Raw genomic sequence first — 25696 nt, forward strand, 5'->3', positions numbered from 1 at the left:
ACTACAAACATATTTGAAGGACTTATTTACTATTAAAAAGACAATAAATTACAATTATTTTTTTTAATATCTCGAGAATGGCTACATTTAGAAGGAGATTGATAATTACCTTTTTTTGCTTTAAATCACATCAAGATTCATAATTTGTGGCTTAAAAGTAATTGCTAACATACAAACATTCGAAGTTTCGAAAATTCCTAAAAATTCGATGTATTTTGTAAATAAAAAAAAGAGTACCATTTTTTTTCTCAGTGCATATTTTTTTCAAATTAAGCCAACAATACTCTATAACTCTTTCTAACACACTATTTCGGTACGACTCATATTTTTTGAGATATAAATTATCAAAAATTTCTCTTACTAAAATCGATACTACCTTTTTAAAAGTTACACTTGAGTCAAAAAATGAACCATAATGATGTATTCGGAAAAGTTGTTGTAAATTATAATCAAATTCATAAAATTTCATGAACATAACATGACACGACAAACATATTAAAAGAGATTATTTACTAAAAAAACCAATAAAATAGAAATATTTTTTTAAATATCTCGAGAATGGTTGCATTTAGAAGGAGATTGATAACAACCTTTTTGGTTCTAAATAACATCAGGATTCATAATTTGTGATTCAAAATGGCTGCTAACATACAAAAACTCGAAGTTTCTAAAATTCCTAAAAATTCGATGTTACACAAAGTTCTTCAAAAATAGTTTTACCATCTTGGGCCTATTTTTTGAATTTTCTACATGACATCTATTTTGTATGAAAAAATAAAAAAAAAATTAAAAATATGTATTTTGGATATTGCAAATTGAATTTTTATTTAGTAAATAAAAAAAAGAGTACTAATTTTTTTTCTCATTGTTCATTTTTTTCATATTCAACCATCAATATTCTATAACTCTTTCTAAGACACTATTTCGGTACGGCTCATAGTTTTTGACATATAAATTATCAAAGATTTCTCTTACTAAAATCGAAACGCCCTTTTCAAAAGTTACGCTTGAGTCAAAAAATTCCCAATTGCTGTGAAAAATTCATATTTCCTCCAACCCAAACGGAATACACACTTTCATTGGAATCAAAAATACAAGTTTTTAAAATCTGCATTTTTAGAACGATTTCATTTGGAATTGCTGCATACATTAAGAAGATCGAATTTTGGTAATAATTTTTTTTTCCAGACTTTAAGGAACTCCATATCGCTATCAATTTTTCATTAGGTTCAATATTTTGAAAAGACAACTTTATGTTTCTAAATATGCACATGGCAGGTTCTGGATTAAATAAGTTAATCTGATATATTCATCATGTATTTTTAGCAATCATCAAAATTGATTCAAGACTCAGCGTTTAACATTATAGCTCAGGATTAGAGTGGCAACCTTAAAACCTTCGTCGTCACTATAATAGATATCAAGTAATATTCTTTCCGATGACAACCAAACAACGCGAGTGTTAGACAAATTTCACTTGAAATGCAATTTGATACTGATGACTGCTCTCTGGCTGGAGCTAGACTGGAACAGAAATCGTAAATCATACGATCGTACGAATGAAAGTAACATTTTGCGCATAATTTGTTTTGTGTTTTCAAAAAAGGTATAGAAATATTTTGATATAATTCCACTGACTGGAAAAGGTTCACTCGGTAAAAATTGCAAACACAAATTTGACTATATCTTTTTAATACGTTGAGCCCCGTGGCGGTCCCTTGGGACTTAAGTTTAACCTTTCGTTAGAAAAACGTTGATCACTGGGGTTGACTACTTTCTAGTCTAGTTTATTTCTGACTATTTTCTTTTTATACAATAAATATCTTTGGGAGCGGGGACCGACACTGATAATGTACAAATGCTCTTGATGCGGGCAGAATGGAATGTCTAGCATGATCAATTCGGGGCTCAACGTGTTTCAATATTGAAACTGTTTACATAAAAACGTGACAAGTTTAAGATTTGAAGTTTAATTAGAAAAGTAGTTATGATAACACCTTTCTGATTCATCGTCGGATTACCGTTCGCGCTTCTGACTTTTGTCCCTACGAGAGGGCACCCAACTTCGTGCCATTTTTTATAGATAAGCTAAATATGAAAATATCTTGAATGATACAGATGCATTTACATTCTGTATATTTACGTGCCACAAATTCAGAGAAAAATAACTTGCGATACCGTCTAAGAAATTCCTCATTTTATTCATGTGAGTAAAGTAAGTAAGTTAGGCTCACTGTTAGAGCGCGATGGATTAAAATAGAGTCAAGCTGCAGCCTTCGGTATTCAATCAAATTTAATGACATTCATGGCTGCTCCAAGACTATTTTTTTTATTAATAACTATAAAAACGAGAGAACTTGCTTTTTCACAAACAAAAAACTAGATGTTGCAAATTCCGCGAGAAAAAAAAGCTTTTCCGGTCTGTTGAGCATTGCCACAAAACTTTCCTTTCGCTTAAAAACAGCACTCCTGTGCTTCCACTGCCCATAAATAATGGAAATCTGTTTTCGCAACCGCCATTATTACGGACATGTTTCCACTCTCGTTTTTTCTTTATTCTCGCCTGCCTTCTCCTCATTTGAGAGGGCTATCAGATTGTTAAAATTTTGGTGCGCACTAACCTAATTTCTGTTATATTTTTTTGTACCACTCACATTTGCTACATGTTACCGCTATCCTGGTTGTGTCAAAAGCAACGCTTCATTTAGGAATTACTTGATGGAAAAAGTTTCACCTCTTATCTGCGGATGCTGCGCTCAGACAAAGTTGAAAGATGCTGCAAAGGCTGGGTCAGAAGCAAGAAAAAAACGGAAGGAAAGCCAGGAGCAAGGGGAAGGCAAGTACAAAAAGGCATTTCAAACCATTTGCATGTCCCGCTTCGAAAGTGTACACAAAAAGCGATGGCTGAGAAAAGGTGCTTTCTGTGGTAGTTAAGAGATTAAACCACATTTCCACCGCGACTACCCTTCGGCTCCCGCTCCGTCATCGTCTCGCGCTGGGATGCTGTGATTGCATCAGTGAGTGTTTTTTCACGCTTTTCTTGGGATCTGAGTGCGGGGCGGAGAAATCTAGAATAAAAGTAGGTATATGACACGGTTAGTTTAGAATGTGTTCCCGTTTTCGTTTGGGGGATTCGCGCAGGACGGTGGTCCTCGCTGGGTCGGAACTAATGGAGGTTATTTGATGTGTAGGTTTTTCACGTTTTAGGGAAGTCGGCAAACAAATTGAAAATAAATGGGTCGAAACAAAGAGCGGGCGAAATAAATGAGCTAATATACAAACAGAAGATGCTTCTTGATATATTTTCTTCGGAGGTGTTCGAGCTGTGCGGTCTCCGCTGAAGGTGCATAAACTGATCTCCCAAAACGGAGGGCAACATATAAATCAACCTTAAAGGTACCCATTCCGACGATTCCGAATCTGATTCGCCAAATTCTCCTAAGAGGATCCCCCACTGCTCGCTGCTCGCCTTAATAAACTGTGAAATCTTCTCATAAATACAAAGTTTCTTGTTTAATGATGTTATAAATTCCGATGTGTGTACGCCTCGGCTGAATTCGATCCGAAACGAGAAGAGCAGGTTAAACATGGGAGTCAGAGACACACGCGGAGGCAAAGAAAATTGATAGCCCTTTTCCTCAAGTGGTGGGAAACGCGAGAAAAAATTACGTCCCACGAGAGGGATACGGCTTTTGGCTTTGTTACACATGTTTGGCCCGGTTCTTCCTTCGCAGCCGGTGGATTCGTCGTCGATAGAGAAGGGGAAAGCCGAAGGCCATAGGAAATCCAATTCCTTACTCTCGTATGATTCTCATACCGAATTGTAATATTAACTGTCATATAAATTGTGAGTTATGAGCTGCCCCAACGGCCACATCCACGCACTTGAGCCGGTCCGTGGGTTTGATGGCGGAGTCTCGGATAATATCGTACCGAAGATGATGATATTTCGGTTCGAGAATCAAACGCGCAATTTCGTCCGTAGCCCCAAACGAATGTCTTAAATATGTACCTGTAACGGACAGTCTCGAAAAACAATCATTGAAGTATCAGTAAAGATTTTTTTTTCGACTAGATTCAATAAAATTTATTCATAACATTGACAAGAAGCATTTCATATTCAATGGGGTAAAAAAAATCGTCAAACAAACTGAAGCTGTTACTTCAAGCTTCGTTTCAAATAAAATTTTTGATAAATTTATCAAATTATCTATATATATATATATATATATATATATATATATATATATATATATATATATATATATATATATATATATATATATATATATATATATATATATATATATATATATATATATATATATATATATATATATATATATATATATATATATATATATATATATATATATATATATATATATATATATATATATATATATATATATATATATATATACTAGGCTGTCAAAAAAGTCCTGCGGTATTTCCGCGAGGTGTCGTTGTAAGCGCGTAGTTCTAGTTGTATTCATTGTATCGAGTCATACTATAGCTTGTTGGGAAGGTAACGCTATAATATAATCCTTGACAGTGTTTTGTTTGGTTAAGTCGTTCGTGAGTTATAGTGTCGCAAATATGGAGCAAAATAAAGAGAAAATCCGACATATTTTACAGTACTACTATGACAAAGGCAAAAATGCAATAAAATTTGTGCAGTTTATTATTACAGATACCGTTTCCATTTCCACCACACAACGATGGTTTCAACGTTTTCGTTCTGGTGTAGAGGTCGTCGAAGATGCGCCACGCTCCGGAAGGCCTGTCGTCGAAAATTGCGACATAATCGCTGAATTAGCCGAGAAAGACCGGCATAGTAGCAGCCGTAGCATCGGCCAAGAGCTGGGAATAAGTCATCAAACCGTTATTAACCATTTGAAGAAGGTTGGATTCACAATGAAGCTCGATGTATGGGTGCCACACACGTTGACGCAAAAAAACATCTTTGACCGTATCGACGCATGTGAATCGCTGCTGAATCGCAACAAAATCGACCCGTTTCTGAAGCGGATGGTGACTGGCGATGAAAAGTGGGTCACTTACGACAACGTGAAGCGCAAACGGTCGTGGTCGAAGCCCGCTGAAGCGGCTCAGACGGTGGCCAAGCCCTCATTAACGGCCAGGAAGGTTCTGCTGTGTGTTTGGTGGGATTGTCAAGGAATAATCTATTATGAGCTGCTCCCTATGGCCAAACGCTCAATTCGGACCTGTACTGCCAACAACTGGACCGCTTGAAGGTAGCACTCATGAAGAAGAGGCCATCTTTGATAAACAGAGGCCACATTGTCTTCCATCAGGACAACGCCAGGCCACACACTTCTTTGGTGACGCGCCAGAAGCTCCGGGAGCTCGGATGGGAGGTTCTTTTGCATCCGCCGTATAGTCCGGACCTTGCACCAAGTGACTACCACCTGTTTTTGTCCATGGCGAACGAGCTAGGTAGTCAGAAGTTAGCCACAAAAGAGGCCTGTGAAAATTGGCTATCCGAGTTTTTTGCCAATAAGGAAGCGAGCTTCTATAACAGGGGTATTATGAAGTTGGCATCTCGTTGGGAACAAGTCATCGAACAAAACGGCGCATATTTGACTTAAAACAGATTTTTTTTTTTATCCAAAATATATATTTTTATTAAGGCTCATATGGCGTCAGCCTAACGGGGCCGGGAGTTCAATTTTTCTACAATGTTTGCTTACAACTATGTTAGTAATATGTAACCGATTACTCGCGGTTGGCTCGAGGTTAGTTCTTAAAACAGATGATGCAGTTCAGATGATTGTAACTAATTTTATGAACAAATGAAAATTCAAAAAAAAATACCGCAGGACTTTTTTGACAGCCTAATATAACGATATCGTTTCATGTGTATTTTTTACCTCAAATATAACGAAATCGTAAGTATTTTCAAATTGTTTTTTTGTTTCTTCCCCATAAAAGTCATATTCGATGTAATCAATGAAGATATTTTTTTTGTTTGCTGATCAACATATACTTCATCTACCATTCCATCATGTTATGTGTCTAAGTTAAACTAACAGATCTCTGAACAACGAAAAGAATTACATTTAAAAAACCACCGTTCTGAACAATCACTGTCCTTCGTCAAACTACCGTCCGTGCCCATAGGCTCATACCCTTCTACTTTCTTGAATTGAACGTTGGTCCGAAAAATAAATTTTTACCCCTTTTTTCCACCACAAAAATTCAATTCAACTTTTGAACTACGGGACCGATCCAGATAATCGGCACATCAAATTAAAGCCACTTAGAAAAATCATAACTCAAGAACGAAAAATAACACCTTTCTGAATCTTGGATATGTTATGTAAAAAACATCAGCTTTCAAGAAAAGAAAAAAAAATATAGCACCCTTGGTCCCAAGAACACGTAAACTATGGAAAACAAAAACAATCAATAATTACAAGAACAAAATCCATTTTTTTCGCAAGTATTGTAATTTTTCATACACCCTAATAAAAAAAATAGCAAAATACGGTTGTAATATTTTGCGATAAGGAACAAAACTACCGCTTTTCACGGAAATCTGAGAACCACTATATCGGTTTGGCTGTATATAAATAAAGGGAAAAAATGGGTGGGTTATATCTATGATATAACCGCACGGCTGACGTGAGACTACCGTTGGCTTATTTATTTTTCAGCATTTTGTCGAATCAATGAACGGTATGCGTAGAAATTCAGTAAGCAGAAGGTCTGAAGACATATATTCCAATGCAGTCTTGAATAACCGTGCCAAAGCGTTGTGTTCGTAACCGCTTTTGAAGTCCGTGTTAGGACAACAAATTTCGGAGTGCAAAAAAAACATACAGAAGTACCCCCGGCTTGCATGAATCAACAACTTCAATTTCTACTTTTTATACTATAGAGGCTTTAAAATTGAAGGTTCATTCGCTTCTAGTAACTGGAATGACGGCTCCCTCAGTTTAGAAGTACGTGATAGGGAGACATATTCCGGTATGCACAAAAACAAGCGTGTACAGAAATCTACTCGCAGCTTGCAGTTATAAGCATTCATGAATTGATTCATGAAATGAATGCAAGTAATAAGCATTCCAAACCTTTTTTTCCTGCTTTCTCTGTGTTTAGGTTTCCATTAATGGTATTTTGTGCACATTTGTTAACATCGGTATGAAATAACAAGAGAATGTTGAGTTTCTTGGGTTTATGTTGTAATATCTATTTGATTTTTCGTATTTCGATGAAATAAGTTTCATTTCCCCCTGACACTAATTTTATACCCGCGTACGCAATCTTATTTTACGTCCATATAAAGAGGAACGTAAACTTGATTTCTGATGCAAAAAGTCACAGGAGGGTTGTGTCCGAAACACGACCGCATAGTTGACCTAGGATTCCGTTAGGCTATCTGTTGATTTTGGATATGTTTGAAGAATCACATCGTTACAAACTCTTTGATAATGATTCGGTGGCCCTGAAAAGGGCCGTTTTGTTTGGTTGTTGGGTATTGTTGGTTCACTCCACCAGTGTTTACCGAGTGATTATGACAGAAGGATGGTAAACAGTCGTTGGATAGTGCGTATCAGATAAAAGATACCAAATTGGAACGAGATATGATTAAAACTGCCATCTGTAATCCTAGAGATGCCTCCTGTGTTATTTTTGTATGAAATAAAGAGAAAAAAAAACTCACCAATGCACAATGGTCCAGGAGATGCATTTATGTGGAAATTAGCATTTGGAGCTTGACAGTTGTTCTCTAGACAAAAACTGTCTTAGACAAAGCTGTTACTCATGATAGAGCGCTCGTTTTTATGTTTTCCAAAATAGGGTGACCAAAATTGTCGATGAAATAAAAAATATAACTTTCTTATCTTTATAGATAGAGGTGAACATAGTTCGACAATGTTGTAGCTCCAATTATTTGAGACATCTAACATGCAAACTGTCTTCAAAAGACTTTTAGAACTTACTAATACAAATATTTTTCGATGCAGAACTTGTCAATATCTCAACTTTACTCAAAGTTTGATATTTTGATATTTCTTCCCAAAAAACACGCTCTGTTCATTTGTTTGCCATTCTTTCTGGGGCAAACATAAAAAATGTTTGTTGACGGAGTTTGAAAGAACAAATTTCACTCTATATAATATGTGATTTGCAAAACTATGTGTTTGAGTAAATTAAAATTGAAATCATGAGTTTTTGGATGAAAACCTCTTCAATAACTTTGAGCAGGATTAAGATATTGACATTATCTGCATCGCAAAATGTTGGTATTGATAAACTCTAAAAGTCGTACGAAGACCATTTCGATGTAGAACTTTAAATATAAAAGTTAGAGTAAAAAAAACCGTTTTTTTTCATAGTTACCCTAATGCAACTCAGATAGAATGCGCTAAAAACAACTTTGTGGGAGATATTTATTGTTTAGACAAAAACTGTCTTAGACAAAGTTGTTACATATGACGCTCATTTTTATGTTATCAAAAATAGGGTGACCAAAATTGTCGATGAAAAGAAAAATCTAACTTTCTTATCTTTATAGATAGAGATAAATATAGTTCAACAATGTTGTAGCCTCAGTCATTTTAAGCAACTTTGTAGAACAAAGCTTTTTTCTATCTTTTAAAATAATTGATTTAACGCTTTTTTCTAAGTTGCATTAGGGTGACAATGAAAAACGTGTTTTTGTTCAATTCAATTCAGTTCAATTAAAATTTACTCAAACACAATAAATAACATCGTTTTGAAAATGACATCATGTAGAGTGAAATATGTTCTTTCAAATGCCGCCAATAAACATTGTTTATGTTTGCCCCAGAAAGAATGACAAACAAATGAAAAGAGCATGTTTTTTGGGAAGAAATATCAATAACTTTGAGTAAAGTTGAGATATTGACAAGTTCTGCATCGAAAAATATTTGTATTAGTAAGCTCTAAAAGTCTTTCGAAGACAGTTTTCATGTAAAATTTGAAATATAAAAGATTGAGCAAAAAAAAGACGGGTGGGTAATGTCGGGGACATAACCGGAGTGACGTAGGACTATACAAAGGGGACAGCTTTTGTTAAATATATATTTTAAATATATTGTTTTATTTTCTTCTCCTACGTGAATACCTACCTATCTACCTTTAAAATGGATTAGTTTACTGTTTACTCTTCATGAATATGTTGATGGTTCTGAAAAGAACCTTTGGTGTTGTGTTTTTGTTATCACTCAATATTCCCATCTTGTTCGGTTAAACCTTCCTGTTTAGCTATTGCGTTTGCCACTCGCCACAGCTTTCACAGTTGGAAAATTTCTTCCCATCCAGCTTGTGACATGTTGTTCAGTAAATTACATTTAATGCGACGTGCCGGAGAAACACTTTGCCACTCACTGAAACTAATTGTTGCCTTGATGAGCACCGAACCGAAGCTGCTCTGTTCTTGATGCGGGTTTTCTGATTGTCGTGAGCAGCTTTGCAAGCCAACTCGAGCACTCCGACGGCCGAAACTCTATAATCGCTGTTAGGTATACTGGTGCTCCGGCACCAATCCGTTCGGCCTAGTTACCCTTGTGGAGCAATCAGTGAATGCGACCAACAGGGAACTGGAGACCTGCACGGTTCGAGTGAGACTTTGCCTTTCCATTAACTTGTCCTCCTTTGTTACGTCCACGATGCCGATGCCGTACAACCACACGGGTTTACGGTTTGAAAGAAAATAAGATATTTTTTTGGGGTCCGAATGTTTTATACTCTAGCGGTACACACTCACAGGATAAAGACAAATCGGCAGACTCAGCCAGAGGGGCGAGTCCAACGAGACGAACGAATGAGCGTTAAAAGGGAGCGATGGCAAAAAAATACATTCATTACGATTTGTTCGCTCGTTGGATTCACATGCAGGCTAAAAAGGGTCCTTTTGAGGATCACAAAATTATCTTCAATCTAAAGAGTTTATTGTTTTGTTATCACTCGATATCCCCATCTTGTTCGGCTAAACCTTGCTGTTTAGCGATTGCATTTGCCACTCGCCACAGCTTTCACAGTTGGAAAATTTCTTCCAATCCGGCTTGTGACATATTTTACAGTAAATTACATTCAATGGCACGTCGCATTACCACCACTCAGTATCGGATTGGAGGTAATTTTAACCTGTAATTGAACATTTGCGATGACAGTGGTACAGTGTCGACTTTCAATGTGGGGTCATAATTTGGACCCCGAACTCTATGTTTACAAAAATGTCCAACTAAATATGTCGCATTACAGGTCCGACCAATTAGCTAAATGTCGAGATAAGTGTAAATTACTGTACTTTCAATCTAGAAGCAATTTAAGAATTGGTGAAAATCAATAAGCTCAGAACAACTGCCAAATTCACATACTCATCATATCCTGGCAAACAAATTATGAAAAAATCAATTTGTGTTTTATTATTATTTTGGATATTGTTTTAGAAAGCATTGAACTGTATTTCCTAAACTCTTTTTTGGAAGTTTTAATGGCCCTGAAAAGCGCCTTGTTTTATGGAATGGTTCCAATTTAGAAAACTTAGTACTCGTGGTTTTGAAAAAAAAAACCCATTTCGAACGCCCTCAATGCCGCCTTGTTCTGGATTTGCCACCAAAGCAGTGTGTATAAAGAACAAACTTTTTTCTTCTGCTACCTGATGCCGTTTTGCGATTGCGTTTGCCACTCGCCACTCGCTGCAACTGCCTGTTGTCTTGATGTCCACCGAACCGAATGTGTTCTGTTCCGAATGCGGGTTTTCTTATCGTCGCGAGCAGCTTTGCCAGCTAACTCGATCACTTCGACGGCCGAAACTATATAACGCCGGCTATGTGGACTGGTGCACTGGTACTAACGCGCTCGGCCTAGCTACCCTTGCGGGGAACTCCAGATCAACACGGTTCGAGCGGGATTTTGCCTTTCCCTTCACTTTTCCTCCTTTGCCATATCCAACCATGGCTGCTTGTGTTGGTTTGTTGATGTGATGTGATGCGAACCGTTGTGGTGTACGGTCTGAATGAGAATGATCGTTACGGCAGCGGAGCGGAGATTTTTAAGCTGACTGGCTGGCTCGAGAATTACGCATGTGTGAGACTGCGACCAATGTTTCGTTCATTTTTTTCTTTTTCCTTTCCAATCGTGCTTCATTATATTGCGCTGCTGCTCTGGTTGCCCGTTTTGGTCGGTTCGATTTGAGGAGCACAAAATGGACCAATCAAAAATGGGCACATAGTGCATTTTGACAATGCTTGATATTTCACAATTATTCAATTATTTATCTCAAGAAAAATGAAATGTTATTCGTTATGATAGATGTGTAGATATATTTCCTATCAATTGATGCAAAAACCTTTGCGATCTATTGAGAAATGCTCGAGTTATAAGCGTTCCAAATCTTGCATTTTTTCCTACTTGTTCAGTGCCTAGATTTCCATTTCACCCCCTATATCTTCCGGTTAGACGTAGTCCTACGTTAAAACCGTTTTTTTCATGGTGACCCTAACGTAACTTATAAAAAAGACGCTATATCAGTTATTCCAAGAGATAGAAAAAAACTTTATTCTACAAATATGTCTCAAATAATTGGAGCTACAACATTGTCGAACTATGTTTACCTCTATCTATATAGATAAGAAAGTTATATTTTTTATTTCATCGACAATTTTGGTCACCCTTTTTTGATAACATAAAAACGAGCGCTCTATCATGAGTAACAACTTTGTCTAAGACAGTTTTTGTCTAGAGAATAACTGTCAAGCTCCAAATGCTAATTTCCACTTAAATGCATCTCCTGGACCATTGTGCAATGTAATATAACCAACACCGAAAACATGTTACTTTAATATAGAGAAAACATGTTTGATATGGAAAGGTAATTTTCTTTTATAATTTTTACTTTCTGTTTCTTTTTAACAACATCTAATACTATATGTAGAGCCAATTTTTCACGCCGTAAAAACTTTCCTTGGGTGAAAATTAACACAACAAAACAGACCGCTTAAACCAAACGACCCGTTCTCGAGCGGAAACACATCATGGTTTTTATTTATGAAAAATTAAAATAAATTGTTTCATATTTCAAGTCATTTTTAACATATACACCATATACAATTTTACACTTACACTTGTGCTAAATTTTTCACAATACACGATATTCATTGATATGAAATTTCACGAAGCAACCAACTTTAAAGTTACAAATTTAAATTTTATTTGCTAGAATTAACCGTATCACTCGTCTTACTTGCAATATAAAAATGCCACCGACTTTCATATATTTGCAATTCCGATTTCTCTCGGGCACCTTGGTTTAGATGTCTCTGTTAGGGAACACTTTTCGGTGAGAACAAAAGCTCCCCCTACTTTCATGTATTTGCAATGTCGATTTCCTCCAGGCAACTTGGTTTTCATGACTCTGTTAGGGAACACATTTCGGTGGGAGCAAAAGTTTCCCCTACTTTTATGGATTTGCAATGCCGATTTCCCCTAGGCAGCTTGCTTCATATGCTCCACTTCTACGTTAGGTATGTATTTTTTCCCCGTCTCCTCCATCTTCGATAACTTTTCAACGCGTGTATCAATTCTGATGATTTTTTTACAACTAACTAAAAAATCATAGACCAAATACTAACTGGAATGGTCTTTACGTGGATGCGTACTTGAAACAATTCACTTTCTGTAGCAGAGGAACGCAAAAAACAAAACTTTCTCCTTCGAGTTCAATTTTTATTCAAAGTTTTAATCACTTCTTTGAGTAATTAATAAACATAACTTTCGCTTCAGCCTCACGCATTCAATCTTCTTTTCGAGAGGGAATCTCTTGGGCGCGTACAGTATCAGCTGAAAAAAAACAACACTAAACAGAAATTCGGAAAAGATTTTCACTTTTTGGAACAACAATAATTAATAAGACGCTGGTCGTAACGTGCACATGACTGTCGCCCCTGACGGGGACCGACGAAGGAAAGGGAACCAAGAGGCTTTTCAGCTTAATTTTCCTCCTGGGACGAGGGACGTATCATAACACTTTTACGATCGCGTGATTTTATTTTTCACAGTTTGTTGTCTTTTTTTTTTTGCTGCCGCCCTTTGTCATCGGGGATTGGTGCGAGAGATTTTCTTCACTTAATTTACAGTCTATAAAAATTATGACAAAACGGCCGATGGGTACGCACGGTGGGAACCCATCAGCGACTTTGCCTAGAATCAGCCTCTGATAAGTGGCGGCCAACGTGAAACAAAAGGGGGAACTTTCCGCGGACACTTGAGACTCATCGTGGAAAATTAGTTTGCCGGGGAAAAGTCACAAAAAAGGATGATGGCAATTAATAGCTAGGCTCATTTAAATTAGAATATCAACCAAAAAACAAACATTCGCTGGGGCGCGGACCGAAAAATGTCCGGTTGGCAACCAAAAAGGCGAATGATAATGGGTTTATTACTGTGGAACATTGTGGTGGGGGTGAAAGGAAGGAATATTTCATTATATCATAAGCGAGAAGTCATTTTGAGTCACGAGTTTGATCAATCTTATTTCTCCATTTCAAGAAATGTTTCCAATACACATGAATTGAAAAGGTGCCAGATTTGAGAGGGATTCCTCGTTATCCAAATGAACCCCTCGTCAAGTTGCCTACAAATTGACCCAGACTAATTGAAAATGCTGCTATTCGATAAACAGATGAATGGAAAGGACCTCCTTATCATCAATCATTTTCATCTGCTTTAATAATTTTTATCCCCGATTGCGATCCTCCTCTCTCAGCAAAAACATACACTTTGTAAGGAACGAGACGAGGCGCCAAGATTAAAAGGTAAGAACTATTCGCTGAAATGGAACGGGGTTTAATCGCTCCTTTCATTCCTGAAAACACTTCAGATCCAATGAGGTGGGAGAAGGTGTATTCTGCTCGCAGCAGCAGTGTGTATCTTCTAGCAGAAAGAACCCAGCCGGGAGTGATTGATTGCTCCGGATTATGCAGGGTGAGCGTGTATCGCAGAGCGAAATTTTGTAAATTTTCTAATGGGAAGGTCGCATTCTGTTTTGTCAGAATATTAAATAATTTTCTCTAGCATCCTACCTCTCCGCCTAACCCTCCTCCGTTAGAGACAATGGTCTGGATTTGCGTTAAATTTGGGTACTTTCGTGTGCACTTGGTCGCAAATTGAAACGAAAGGAACGCCATTCAGCCGTAAAATAGCAGTCGTCACTGTAAAAGGGATTTGAATAAACGTATCAATCTTACTCTATTAGCAAAAACAACTTAAAGTCTTTATCCATTTCACGGTGACAATCTTACCGTATTTACTGGCAGACTACCGTGTTGCCAGTTTAGCTTTTTTCAATTTTTCAATTTTTAAATTTTTCAATTTTTCAATTTTTCAATTTTTCAATTTTTCAATTTTTCAATTTTTCAATTTTTCAATTTTTCAATTTTTCAATTTTTCAATTTTTCAATTTTTCAATTTTTCAATTTTTCAATTTTTCAATTTTTCAATTTTTCAATTTTTCAATTTTTCAATTTTTAAATTTTTAAATTTTTAAATTTTTAAATTTTTAAATTTTTAAATTTTTAAATTTTTAAATTTTTCAATTTTTCAATTTTTCAATTTTTCAATTTTTCAATTTTTCAATTTTTCAATTTTTCAATTTTTCAATTTTTCAATTTTTCAATTTTTCAATTTTTCAATTTTTCAATTTTTCAATTTTTCAATTTTTCAATTTTTCAATTTTTCAATTTTTCAATTTTTCAATTTTTCAGTTTTTTAGTTTCACAGTTTTTCAATTTTCCACTTCTCCAGTTCCTCCGTTTTTCAGTTTTTCAGCTCTTCAGTTTTTTAGTTTCACAGTTTTTCAATTTTCCAGTTTTTCAATTTTCCACTTCTCCAGTTTCTCAGTTTTTCAGTTTTTCAATTTTTCAATTTTTCAATTTTTCGGTTTTCAGCTTTTCAGTTTTTTAGTTTTTAGTTTCTCAGGTTTCAGTTCTCAGTTTTCCAGTTTTCCAGTTCTCGACTTTTCAGTTTTTCAGCTTTTTAGTTTTCCGTATTTTTTAGTTTTGCAGTTTTAAATTTTTCAGTTTTTCAATTTTCAGATCTTTAAGTTCTTCAGTTTTTCAGTTTTCAGTTTTCAGTTTTCAGTTTTCAGTTTTCAGTTTTCAGTTTTCAGTTTTCAGTTTTCAGTTTTCAGTTTTCAGTTTTCAGTTTTCAGTTTTCAGTTTTCAGTTTTCAGTTTTCAGTTTTCAGTTTTCAGTTTTCAGTTTTCAGTTTTCAGTTTTCAGTTTTCAGTTTTCAGTTTTCAGTTTTCAGTTTTCAGTTTTCAGTTTTCAGTTTTCAGTTTTCAGTTTTCAGTTTTCAGTTTTCAGTTTTCAGTTTTCAGTTTTCAGTTTTCAGTTTTCAGTTTTCAGTTTTCAGTTTTCAGTTTTCAGTTTTCAGTTTTCAGTTTTCAGTTTTCAGTTTTCAGTTTTCAGTTTTCAGTTTTCAGTTTTCAGTTTTCAGTTTTCAGTTTTCAGTTTTCAGTTTTCAGTTTTCAGTTTTCAGTTTTCAGTTTTCAGTTTTTTCAATTTCAGTTTTTCCATTTTTTTAGATTTCCAGTTTTTTTTTGTTTTCATTTTTTCAGTATTTCAGTTTTCTATTTGTTTTAAGTTTTTGGTTTATCAGTTTTAGATCATACCTTATTCAGTTTGAAGTTTTTCAATTTTCCAATATATTTTTTTTATTTTTCCGTTTTTTTTCAACTGTCCAGTTTTTCAGTTTTAATTTTTTTTATTTTTCTAACTTTTTTTTAATTTTTGTTTTCCAGGCTTTTAATTTCAATTTTTTTCAATTTTTGAGCTCTTAGGTTTAACAGTTCATTACTTTTTCAGTTTTCAATTTTTCAATTTTTATTTTTCCAAATTCGGAAGTTTTTGAGTTTTCCAGGTTTTTATATGTTTCCATTTTTTTTTTAATTTTCCAGTTTTTCAGTGTTTTAGTCTTTAGTTTTCCAGTTTTTCAGCCATTCATTTTTCCATTTTTTCAGTTTCCAAGTTTTTTTTGGTTTTTCCGTTTCTTTTTTTAAATTTTTTTTTTAAGTTTTAAAGTGGTTAAGCTTATCAGTTTTTCACTTCATTCCTTATTCAGTTTTTAGTATTTATTTTTTTTTAAATTTTTTTTAAATTTATTATTTTTATTTTTCCGTTTGTTTCCAATTTTCCAGTTCTTCAATTTTTTTCCAGTTTCTCTATTTTCCAATCTTTCAATTTTTGATCTTTTAGGTTTAACAGTTCATTACTTTTTCAATTTTCAATTTTGTAAATTTTTGTTTTTTTTTATTTTTTTTATTTTTCCTTTTTTCAAATTTTTCAGTTTTTCAGTGTTTTAGTTTTCAATTTATCAATTTTAAAAATTTTAAAATTTTCATGAAATTATTTTTTAAAACTTTAAAATACTTTTTTTTTCATATTTTCATATTTTAATGTTTCAGTTTTCCAGTTTTTCAATGTTTTAGTTTTTCAGTTTTTTAGCTTTTTAGTTTTCCTCTGTTTTTAATTTTTTAACTTTTCAGTTTTTCTGTTTTTAGGCTTATCATTCCATCAGTGTCTCAGTTTTTGAACTTTTCAATTTTTCAATTTTACTGTTATTAAATTTTTAAAACTTTCTATTTTTATTATTTTTTCACTGTTTTTTAATTTTTTAGTTTTTCAATTTTTAATTTTTTCCGTTTGCGGTTTGAATTTTGGATTTTCAGTTTCTAATTTTCTGTTTTCGGTTTTAAGTTTTCGATTTGTAGGTTTTTCTATTTTCTGTACTTCAGTTTTTGATTTCAGATTTTATGTTTCCGAATTTTGGTTTTTTTCTATTCTCTGTTTTCGATTTTTAGTTTTTGAATCTACGTTTATGACTATGGCAGCTTACGATTTTAAGTTCTAAAATTTTGGGAATTCTCAGATTTCATGTTTTTCGGTTTTCGTTTTTTAATTTTGGATTTTCTGTTTCTGTTTTTCAGTTTTCGATTTTCAGTTTTTGATTTCCAGTTTTTGTTTTTTCGATTTCGATTTTCAATTTTCAGTTTTCGATTTTGAGTTTTCAGGTTTTCTGTTTTTCGGTTTTGGATTTTAAACGTTCAATTTTCAGTACTTTATTTTCAATTTTTTATTTTTCGTTCAAGATCTTCAGCTTTCGATTTTCAATTTTCGATTTCCAGGTTCCGATTTATTATTTTCGATTTTAAATTTTAGATTTTCAATTTCCGATTTACAGTTTTTGATTTTCCGTTTTCGATTTTCATTTTGCAATCTTTGATTTGCAGTTATCGATTTTCAGTTTTAGGTTTCCAAGTTTCCAATATTCAGTTTTAATTTTCTTTTCATTTATTTTTTTTTTCAATTTTCAATTTCCAATTTTTTTTCTGTTTTAAATTTTTGATTCTCAGTTATAGATTTTCAGTTTTCAATTTTTGGTATCCGATTTTCACTTTCGATTTTAATTTTTTAAATTTTCAATTCTGAATTCCCTATTTTAGATTTTTAGTTTTCGAATTCCTGTTTTTAAATTCTGTTTTCAGTTTTCGATGTTCAGCTTTCGACGAACTGAAAAACTGTATATAAAAAAAATTCAAATCAATATTGAAAAGCTAATTTTTAATTTAGTTTATTAATAGCTTTTCAAATTTAAAATTTCTCAGTTTTTCTTTTTTTTAGTTTTTTAGTTTTCCAATTTTAGATTTTCAGTTTTCGATTTTCTATTTTCGATTTCTAGTATCCGATTCTTAATTGAATTTTTTCGATTTTTGTTTTTTTTTCAATTATCAATTCCCGATTTACAATATCTGATTTTCTTTTTTCGATTTAAAGTTTTCGTTTTAAAGTTTTCAGTTTTGGTTTTTTTATTCTCTCGATTTTATCTTTTTTCTATTTCTGTTTTCAGTTTTCGATTTTCAGCTTTCGATTATCAGTTATCGATTTCAATTTTTGTTCTCCAGTTTTCAATTTTTCTATTTTCAGCTTTCGGAAAACTGGAAAACTAATAAAAATAAAATCTGAAAAACTGAAATTGAATTTGAATTGAATTGAAAACTTGAAAAACTAAAAAAACTGATTCAGATTTAAAGTTTTTGATTTTTTTTTGATTTTCAGATTCAAATTTTCAGCTTTCAGTTTTCAGTTGAGGATTTTGATTTCCATTTTGAAATTTCTATTTTCTGTTTTCGATTTTCAGTATTCGGTTTTCAGTTTTCGATTTGCAGTTGTAGATGCTCAGTACCCGATTTTCATTTTTTCCGATTTTTTTTATTTTCATTTTTCGATTTGCAATTTTCGATTTTCAATTTTCTGTTTTAGTTTTCGATTATCAATATTCGATTTTTGATTTTAGATTTCGATTTTTAAATTTTCAGATTTCGATTGAACGTTTTGAATTTTAATTTTGTTATTTCAGTTTTCGATTTATACTCTTAGTAGTGTAATACTTTGTACTTTTTGTAGCTTTCGATTCGTTGTTTTTTTTAAATTTCATTTTTCGATTTGTACGTTTCGATCTGCATTTTTCAGTTTGTACTTTTCGATTTGAACTTTCAGATTTGCACTTTTCGATTTGTTCTTTCCGATTGGTACGATTCAATTTGTACTTTGCGATCTGTACCTTCATATTTGTACTTGTCGATTTTTACGTTTCGATTTATAGTTTTCGATTTGTACTTTTCAATTTTTACCTTTCAATTTGTGCTTTTCGATTTGTACCCTCCAATTTTGTTTTTAGATTTGTGCTTTTCGATTTGTATTGTTCGATTTGCACTTTTCGATTTATATTTCCTATCCGTACTTTTCGATTTGTAGTTTTTGGGTTTTCAGTTTTCGATTATCAGCTTCCAATCTTTAGATAATTCGGCAACACTGCCACTAGAAAGGGGTAGCGACGCGGGGCACCTACTTTCCCAAACGGTTCACGCGACAGATACACATTTGCCACCATCACCATCCGTGATCCATGGTACGCCATAGGTATCCGCCTTACGCTCCATCCGTGCAGTAATGAATGATTAATGATCGTGGGTTTGTCGTGGGTTTTTTGTGCGACGATGGCGAATCGTTTTCCTTTGCAAACTGCTGACGACAAGCGAAAGTGATTACCTCTCCTTCGTTGGCACGAATACCCTCCCCCTCGTGCCTACCAACGTCGGATTCGCTTGTACTTGACGGGCTCGAAAAACAGGAAGTTTCCCGTTCTAGTCGGTGTGGATTAGGCACAAGTACCGAACGAACATGCAGCAAATCTACCTTTGCAGTGGAAAGAATTACATCCCAGACTATTTACGAAATTAGCTGACAATCTCCGCCCCGAATGAAAAATGTCGCATGTCGTTAATTTTCATTAGTCCGCGCGACAATGGTTCCCATTCCGCCCGAACAACAAGTGTCTCTCGCCTGCCAGCAGAAAATCTTTATTCCTTCAGGAGATATCAACATCTTTCCGCAAAACCGGTTCGTTTCCACGGAGCAGAAGGGAGTTGAAATGAAACTGAAACTTTTCCCTTTCGCAAAAAACCACACACCGTCGGAGGAGATCTTCGCCGGAGAAACTTGTTCCGTTTGGGATGCGATGGAGAAGTATCACCACTGCAATCCACATCTCTGTGATCCACATCCTGAGAAATCCAGCAAACCCTGAAACTGAAACTCCTACTAGAAGAAGCTGCTCGGTTAACCAGGAGCTACGTTCTCACTTTTCTTGATCCTTACCACTTGTCTCTCGCCCCTCGTCGCCAGTGCAGAACCACAATCGTCAAGGCGTGAGCCCAAGGACACGTCGCCGTCTTCTCTGGCCAATGTTCTAGCCATAGTAGGAAATGTTGTAAATTATAATTCTCTCCGAAAAGTTTTGCTGCCCTTCCGGTCTCGGTGGGATGAAACGACGCGGGATGGTGGACGCAGGACACGCAATGAAACCAATTTTCGCCATTTTCAGCAATGTATGCTCACACTGAATGTTACTGCAAGATGATGGCAGCTGCAGCCGAAGAAAACTGAATTGAAAAAGTTTTACATTCCTTACCGGGTCCATCCTCCTCCTCCGCCATCTCATACACAACTCGTTCGGTTTCGGCTCCAGAAGAAGAAGTAAAAACCACCATTTGCTGCTGTTTAAAAGTGACATGGATACTCGTTTGTTTTCGAAGAACTTACTCACTACTGATTGGCTCAGAGTTTAGGTGGTTTCGGGAGGAACGAGAAGGAAATTTTGGAGCAGATGAACAATGAAAGGGTGGGCGATTTGATGAATGATTCAGAAAATCTTTTTGATTCGTTTTTTGTAAACGTTTAATTATTAGCAAGATTTGTTATTTGACAATTTTACCGGTTGTGTTTTAGGGAACAATTTGTATCACAAGATTACAAAAGCGTTTTCCAATTTTTTATGTATTTCGATTTCCAGGATTAGGAAAATGTAATAATAGATGTCGAGCCTCTTTAGCTCAGAAGGCAGAGCGCTGGTCTTGTAAACCAGCGGTCGTGAGTTCGATTCTCACAGGAGGCAAACACTTTTTAGGAATATTTTATACTGTCTACCACCCAGGAGCTCTCGAGTGTTATTGGGAAAATTTAAAAAAAAGTTTCTACTTCACAAGTGATAGTGCCTTCAGAAAAGAACTTTCCATGTACCACATGTACTAATTCTTGCATTTATTTGCAGTACATTTCTAGTAGAGTAGGGCGGGGCTAGTTGGTCATTTTTGAATAAATTTGGCTATAACTATGTAGTACGAAGCTTCGCGTTAGAATGTTATATACCACAATGAAGCTTACCTTTTACCCTTTCAATGAAAAATAACCAGAGAATCAATTATTTTACATTTTTCTTTTATTCAACGTCTTTATATTTCAGAGTAAATTAACCAACTAACCCCACACACGGGGTAAGTTGGTCAATAGTAGGCATGTTTTTTTTAGCAAATAATAAACATTTTGCCATTAGAAGTTTCCTTCTTTATGAATTTATTAATTAAATCAAAACAAAAACAGTCAACTAATATAATGTAGCAAGTAAAAAAACAAATTAATAAAAAATTCGATTCGATTCTTTGTTTTTAAGAGGCTTTAAACTTTGCAGTTCATTCGCCTCTAAATAATAAAAATTTCAAATTAGCATCGTTGTTGAAAATTAGTCAGGCAATCTTTTCTAGCGATTTCGTCTCTCTTCCACTTTGTGACGAACTTGAGATGCCAGGTTTGAAGACATGTTTTCATTTTGAAGACATTATGAAATTTGTGAAGACATTTCAGTATGATAGCGAATTTCTATTACTTTGGCCTTCCAATAGATTAACCTAGATCTTTTAAACGACCACTTCACAAATCGAAGGTTTTCCGGTTACATACCTTTTCTACAATTAGTTTCATGGATATGGTTTGAGTTACAACCAAAATTTTAAAGCTGAAATAAACAAATAGAGTTTTCACAGTTCCGTTTTTGTGTGAAGAACTTTCGTCCAATATAATGGTGAAGACATTTTCTTATACCATGTCAATACTTTTGGAAAAAAAATCACCTGGCATCCCTGCGACGCACAACCGCTTACATTCTTGCTTGCATTTGTTTTGATGACATTTGTACCGTTCGCCCCAAAGTATTAGGCTGTCAAAAAAGTCCTGCGGTATTTCCGCGAGGTGTCGTTGTAAGCGTGTAGTTCTAGGTGTATTCATTGTATCGAGTCATACTATAGCTTGTTGGAAAGGTATTTTTGCGCGCTATAATATAGTCCTTGACAGTGTTTTGTTTGGTTAAGTCGTTCGTGAGTTATAGTGTCGCAAATATGGAGCAAAATAAAGAGAAAATCCGACATATTTTACAGTACTACTATGACAAAGGCAAAAATGCATCTCAAGCTGCCAATAAAATTTGTGCAGTTTATGGACCCGGTACAGTTTCCATTTCCACCGCACGACGATGGTTTCAACGTTTTCGTTCTGGTGTAGAGGTCGTCGATGATGCGCCACGCTCCGGAAGGCCTGTCGTCGAAAATTGCGACAAAATCGCTGAATTAGCCGAGAAAGACCGCTATGCCGGTAGCATCGGCCAAGAGCTGAGGATAAGTCATCAAACCGTTATTAACCATTTGAAGAAGCTTGGATTCACAAAGAAGCTCGATGTATGGGTGCCACACACGTTGACGCAAAACAACATCTTTGACCGTATCGACGCATGTGAATCGCAACAAAATCGACCCGTTTCTGAAGCGGATGGTGACTGGCGATGAAAAGTGGGTCACTTACGACAACGTGAAGCGCAAACGGTCGTGGTCGAAGCCCGCTGAAGCGGCTCAGACGGTGGCCAAGCCCTCATTAACGGTTCTGCTGTGTGTTTGGTGGGATTGTCAAGGAATAATCTATTATGAGCTGCTTCCCTATGGCCAAACGCTCAATTCGGACCTGTACTGCCAACAACTGGACCGCTTGAAGGTAGCACTCAAGAAGAAGAGGCCATCTTTGATAAACAGAGGCCGAATTGTCTTCCATCAGGACAACGCCAGGCCACACACTTCTTTGGTGACGCGCCAGAAGCTCCGGGAGCTCGGATGGGAGGTTCTTTTGCATCCGCCGTATAGTCCGGACCTTGCACCAAGTGACTACCACCTGTTTTTGTCCATGGCGAACGAGCTAGGTAGTCAGAAGTTAGCCACAAAAGAGGCCTGTGAAAATTGGCTATCCGAGTTTTTTGCCAATAAGGAAGCGAGCTTCTATAACAGAGGTATTATGAAGTTGGCATCTCGTTGGGAACAAGTCATCGAACAAAACGGCGCATATTTGACTTAAAACAGATGATTGTAACTAATTTTATGAGCAAATGAAAATTCAAAAAAAATACCGCAGGACTTTTTTGACAGCCTAATATATAGAAATAGCCTCCAGGTATGCTACATTACTCAATGCACTATTGTGAGTTCTGATATTCAATGTGAGCGTTTATTATATTTACTGTGCTCCCTTGGCCGAGTGGTTAGCGTCATAACTAACATGCCGGGTGTTCGGGTTCGATTCCCGTTCTGGTCGGGGGAATTTTTCGTCAAAGAAATTTCCTCCGACTTGCACTGTGATCACGCGTATTCTAGAGCTTGCCACTCAGAATGCATTGCAAGGCGTGTTATTTGGCATAGAAATCTCAACTAAGTAATAATAAAAAATGACGCAAGTAATACTACGTTGAGACGGCGAAGTTCCTCTAGGAATGTTAGTGCCATTGAAGAAGAAGAAGAAGAAGTTTATTATATTTAATGAAAATTTTACAGCAAAAAATATAAATATGACAATTATATTGCAAGTGGTTTGTGTGGTGGTTGTGTCGTTTCAAATACACTGGGTTTAGCAGTAAAACATATGGTTTCTATTTTTGTTTAAAGCTTGCGTAGTGAAACACGGCATACCTAAACATTTTATATGCGTTGATCTCAAACGAGCAATTTATGTGACCAACTAGCCCCTCCATATGTAAAAAAGAATATTCATGAAAATTTAATAAAAAAAATTATAAAAGCGATTTCCATTAACACTCAAAGCTGATACGTACAATAAACCTTTGATTCACGTTTGAGCCGATTTTTTTTCATGGTTATTAACCAGTTTTAGAACACATTTTATAATGCGCAAACCGTGAATGATTTTTGGCAAAATCGGAACCATGTTCGTATTTTTAACCTGCGTAATAAAAAGTTTTTCCAATTTGCTTTTTTTTGTATCAGCAAATCACTTTTTTTCATCCATAGATCGCCAATTTTTTTGACGCTCAGATTCCAAGATATTGTCACTGATCAACTTACCCCTATGACCAACTAGCTACGCCCTACCCTACTCTTCAACTAATGATTCACTATCAGTGAAATGTTTTAGTGATGGCTTCATTCAGCTCTATGTCTCAACTATTTGGAATCAAAATCACAATTCAAGCCATTATTAAGCTGTAGCCAATTTTGTTCGTTGAATGCATTTTAACAGCAATTAGAAGGCGTTGATCCATCCACAACCTATGGTGGAAACGTTTATTCGACCATATTTTGATTTGTTCAGCTCAACTTGAACTGATATATCAAAGAAAATAACATTTGTCCGACTGCATTACATTCTTTTATCAAATTTCTATAATGCGATTTTCAGAACCTTGACAGATGCTTGTTAGAGTATTTTAGAGCTACTAATCAAAGCTTTTTTTCGAAAAAAAATAGCCGAGATTCAAATTCATGACCTTCGCATCGATGATCCGCCATTTATTCCGTTAGCCCACATGAGAATGTCATGCCAAACAGTAAAACATGAGCTTGAATAAGCTAATGCTTATTTCGATAGTTCATCATGTGTTGTACAAAAGCTCCTTCACAGTTGTTCAATCGTTTCTCATGTATATTATCCAGGCAAATACCAATGGTTGGAGGAAAGCATTCAATTGGTCAAATAAGCTTTTATATAACGTACAGTTCAGCATATTGTCTTATTGAGCACTCAATACTATTGTTCGTCTATTATAAAACTGACTTGTTTTATCACAGCTAATGATTGTGGGTTGGGTCATTTATCAGTACGAACATTGAAGTATTTTGACGACTTTGGCATTGAAATGTATGATTTTTACCGGTCGGCGAGTTCATGATTCTTGAAAAGGAAGAAACGGAGACCAAAACAAAAGTACCTTTTGTGGACATTTCAAAAATGGTGATCCTAAACCGACCCACCATGGTCCTAAACCAGCTATGCTCAACCTTCAATTGGAGTTTTAGTTCTACGGACAATGTGGATTTTGAAAATATTGCAATTCAAACTCCGCCTGTTTTCAATTAACTGTGATGAAGAAGCTAAAGGGTGTGTCACATCAAATTGCATCACGGAAAAAACGCTGTAAAAATTCGCCCAGTAGACCGATCCTTTTGAAAATTTTATACAGTAAAATAAAAATTATTAAACAACTTTTGACATTTTCTTTTTATTCATACTTCGAGCGCAAGCCCGTATGCTCGCACCTTCCTCTTTACCCCGTCCATAATGTTCTGTACAACGTCAGGTTGTAGTTTTTTTTAACAGAAATCCATTTTCTCTTGAAGTCCGCCTCCGATTTGACAACTTTTGGGTTCTTCTGGAGGGCCTGCTTCATAATCGCCCAATATTTCTCTATTGGGCGAAGCTCCGGCGCGTTGGGCGGGTTCATTTCCTTTGGCACGAAGGTGACCCCGTTGGCTTCGTACCACTCCAACACGTCCTTTGAATAGTGGCACGAAGCGAGATCCGGCCAGAAGATGGTTGGGCCCTCGTGCTGCTTCAATAGTGGTAGTAAGCGCTTCTGTAGGCACTCCTTAAGGTAAACCTGCCCGTTTACCGTGCCGGTCATCACGAAGGGGGCGCTCCGCTTTCCGCAAGAGCAGATCGCTTGCCACACCATGTACTTTTTGGCAAACTTGGATAGTTTCTGCTTGCGAATCTCCTCCGGAACGCTGAATTTGTCCTTTGCGGAGAAGAACAACAGGCCCGGCAGCTGACGAAAGTCCGCTTTGACGTAGGTTTCGTCGTCCATTACCAGGCAATGCGGCTTCGTCAGCATTTCGGTGTACAGCTTCCGGGCTCGCGTCTTCCCCACCATGTTTTGCCTTTCGTCGCGGTTAGGAGCCTTCTGAACCTTGTATGTACGCAGGCCCTCCCGCTGCTTGGTCCGCTGGACGAATGAACTTGACAAATTCAGCTTATTG

General features: G+C 35.6%; 1 non-coding gene across 1 annotated transcript; it reads left to right on the plus strand.

Moving 5' to 3' along the window:
* The first annotated feature begins 20435 nt into the window (after window positions 1-20435).
* Trnat-ugu (transfer RNA threonine (anticodon UGU)) lies at window positions 20436-20508 on the plus strand. Its single transcript has one exon. It is a non-coding gene; the product is annotated as a tRNA-Thr (tRNA).
* Window positions 20509-25696: the final 5188 nt, after the last annotated feature.

This window comes from Toxorhynchites rutilus, chromosome 1, assembly GCF_029784135.1.
Source record: "Toxorhynchites rutilus septentrionalis strain SRP chromosome 1, ASM2978413v1, whole genome shotgun sequence".
NCBI lineage: Eukaryota > Metazoa > Arthropoda > Insecta > Diptera > Culicidae > Toxorhynchites > Toxorhynchites rutilus.